Genomic DNA, 3,654 nt, shown 5'->3' with positions numbered 1-3,654 from the left:
CCTTTCCGTGGGAGAAAAACAAGTGCGACCAGCAGGGGACTGAGGTATAGTAGTAGGGAACTGGCCAGCAGGTGTGGCTAACCTGATCATTTCTTTAGTCTCAGAAGGGGCAGAATCTGTTCCCTTTTTGCTAGTCCGGAGATGGTAGTGGTGATCGACATATGGTGTGCAGGGAAGGCAAATCTATATTCAGAGTATCTGTTTCAGAAGAATTGCTATGCCTTCCATGATGCAAGCGGTTAGATGTGATCAACCTGTCGCCAGGTGTCTGGCTGATCACCTCAGAGGATAGTGCCACATCAGGACTCAGGGTTCGGTCTTCACTGCCGGCCAGCTGAGCATTCAGGGGTAGCCAGGCCAGCGTTGGTGAGTGGAAGTCCAGGCTTAGCGTCCCTCCCTGCCGCTCGGACCCACACACCGGGCCGTGGCAGCAGTGGCGGAGCAAAGAGCCTGACTTGTGCCCACCAACGGGTCGTGCTGTCAACGTGATTATTTAAAATCCCCCTCTGCCAAAGTTACCCTTTGGTGAGCATTAGCACGGGATACAAATCTCTTCACATGCCTTCTCCATTCCGAGAAATCCATCAGCATCCCTCTTCCTCAAACCTCCTTGGCACCAGTTTTCCAGTAATGTTCCTCCCAAAGTCCTTGACCGTCCAGACAAACCATACTCCACAGACCGTGAATCAGTGTTGACCCTCATCTTGTGGCCATGTCTTCTTGCAGGCAAAATGCACAACCAGGTGCACCACTCCTGGTTCTGCATCTGGGAGGACTGCCCTCCACCTGTCCTCCCGGGATGCTCCGGAAAGGGACTGCCATGCTTCGGTGTCCGCTTTTGGCCTTCCAACACAGTTTACAACAACTCTGAGGCTGTAAACTGTTACACTGTACTACTCACTGCCCACTTGGTGTGATCACCACCCTTCTGCCTCAGTCTTCTGCGGAGAGGCTCAATCAGATGGAAAGAAGCTCTATCCACTAGACAGCGGGTTTCTCTGGTGACCTGAAAGTGGTCCCCCGTGGCGGGCCAGCTCTTGGCATGCCGGCTCACCAGTGAGTGTCCTGAGATTCGATTCTGCCTCCTCTTGCCCCATGAGAGCTGCTGAAATACCTGAAGGCACTTGTTGAACCCTTCCTGTAGGCATTTATTTCTCTTACCATCATATGCAACCGTAGTCATTCAGTGTGATTTCTTGACTTCCTTCTAAAGCCTCCGACACCCTGCCGTGTTTCCTGCAGCCACGACATACCCTCAAGGCCCCGAGACCAACTAGTGAGGTTACATGGTCTTTTTCTCCAAGAACAAACAAGCTTCACAGTCAGAGGCCGGTGAGTAGAGTCCGCTCTGGGACAGCGGTGTTCACTCAGCAGATGTTTCATGAGTACTTACCATGTGGAGAGCATGTGGTGATGGGTCATATCCACGAACTGCTGAGGACTGGTTCAGGAAGAAGAGCTCAAAGGAACCACTTCCTGACATCAACAGCAATGATACCGAATGAATCAAAGAAGCCTGCTTGGTACTTCTCTTCTCCCACCCAAAGCCCCTTTGCTACTCATGGGAGGTCAGTATCTGTCAGTATTTATCTATCAGTATTAGCTTCGTGCTGGTCTGGGTCCTTGAATGAGTGATGCTTGTTCCTGCTGCCACCACGAATCCTAGGTGGCGATGGGTGCATTTCTGGCCCTCGGTCACTCCACACACTGTTACAGACTGCTTTCCTATCTTGATGCTTAAGCAAGATGAGAAAGGTCTAGCAGTTGGTTTTTTTCCTCTCCCACATATTTTAAGAGTCGTTTCTTAATCTACTGTCGTGAGATCTAACTCCTGTGCAGCAAGGACTCTCACTTGCTTTGATCTGCCCCTCCTCGTCCCGCTCAGGATTCTCTGCTTCAAGGAGCCTCCAGATTTCTGGTTTCTTTCATACTCTGCTCTGTTTAACATTCTGTTCCTTCTGTTGGCGTTTAAATAATGCCCAATGGTTGTTTCTTTCAAATGCCGAGACATTTATATATTATATAAAGGCAAGTATATACTGCAGCTTAAAAAGTACTTGAGGTATGATAGGGGTATATTGTTTTAGTTAAGCCACAAGTAGTACCTATCTATCTATCTATTTTATTTATCTATCTGTCTGTCTGCCTGTCCATCATCTATTTATCATGCTTAGGCTCAACTACACACACACCCACACACACACATAATGTTTAGAGTAAAATATACACACACCCAGGCACACACATTCATGGTAATTCTGTTGCCATGGAGAGAGTTCTACAATGGCTTAAAAAATGCTTACAGTCTAAAAGTGTTAGAAGACTATAACCAGTAGGGCACACACAGTTCCATTAAAAAAAAGAAGACCATATTTATTCCTCAGGATCTGGGTCTTTCTCATGAACATGCAGTAATGAAACTTACATAACTCTCAAATTTAAGAAATCCAGTGGGCATTGAGTCATCTGCCTGTATTTAAGAAGTGTTTGCAAATCATTGGTACTGCTTTTTCATTTTTATTATTGCTACTAGCATTCTGTTGAGGGTCGGCAGTGAATGAGGGTGAAAGCAGCGGAGAGAGACAAATGGCACTTCGTGGGGCCTCTTGAGCCCCTCTGGGTGTGTGTGTTGTGGCCATCCATCCAAGACAGGCCACGGTCGGGTCAGTCACTGTACTTTCCCGGGTAAGTGCGACAGCCAGTCCTCACTCAGGAGAATCATGGGACAGACAGCCCCATGGCCAGTGCTGAGCTAGGTAAGCCCAGGCATGGGGTCCTTGTTTCACCCTGTGGAGGAAGGCTGCCCTGCCAGAGATGGAAGAGGTCATTGCCAAGGATGCCAGGCAAGTGGTTCTAGCTCACAGCCATCTGCTCCCACCACCAGGAGACCCGGGTCCAGGTGTTCATTGTTTAGACTCACCCAGAGGAGAGGAGTGATCCTCCAAGTGTTGGGTTGAAGGAGTTTCAAACTCCAATGCAAAGGGCTTTGGAAGAGGCTTTGGAAAACCCACAGCTGCTTCACAGGAGCTAGGCTGGAGTGGTGGGAGCAGGGAGCACGCAGTCCCGGGTTGGGAGCCGGCTCTGCCCACCACGAGCTGCGTGGCTTTGTAGCATGGCTTTATGATCCCGGCCCCATTGCTTCCCCAGTGAGAGAAGGAGGTTGAGGCACATGATTTCAGAGACCCCACCCATATCATCTCTCCCCCAGGGGAGGGAACCTCTGCGTTATTACATTTCTCTGTATCCCCTCTACCTGCCCCAGCAACACTGAGAAGCCTGCCTCCGACTGATGAACGAGCCAGCACTGTGGTCAGGAGCTCCGACTTGAGAGTCAGATCAATGAGAGTTTGAGTCCTGGCTCCGGAAAATGGGCATCCTCAAAGTGGACAAAGGTGACAGAGGACACAGGTGACGAGAAGCACCCCATCAGAGCCCAACAAGTAGAAGTTCTTGTGACTAGGAGCTCCTAGGACCCCTGTAGATTGGGTCTGGAGCAGCAGCTCTGATGGACACTGTGCTTCCCCAAGATATTTCTGAAGTCTGTTGTATTCAAATCGGGTAACAATGGGCCCGGCATTCTGGGAGGGGCCGAGGGTGGTCCCTCCGATCCCAGCAGCCAGAGGAGCCCATGGGTAGGTCAGACACCTCCTAGGC

The sequence above is a fragment of the Mustela nigripes genome, chromosome 2, assembly GCF_022355385.1.
Source record: "Mustela nigripes isolate SB6536 chromosome 2, MUSNIG.SB6536, whole genome shotgun sequence".
In the NCBI taxonomy this organism is placed as follows: domain Eukaryota; kingdom Metazoa; phylum Chordata; class Mammalia; order Carnivora; family Mustelidae; genus Mustela; species Mustela nigripes.
Note: the sequence above shows the minus strand (reverse complement) of the source record.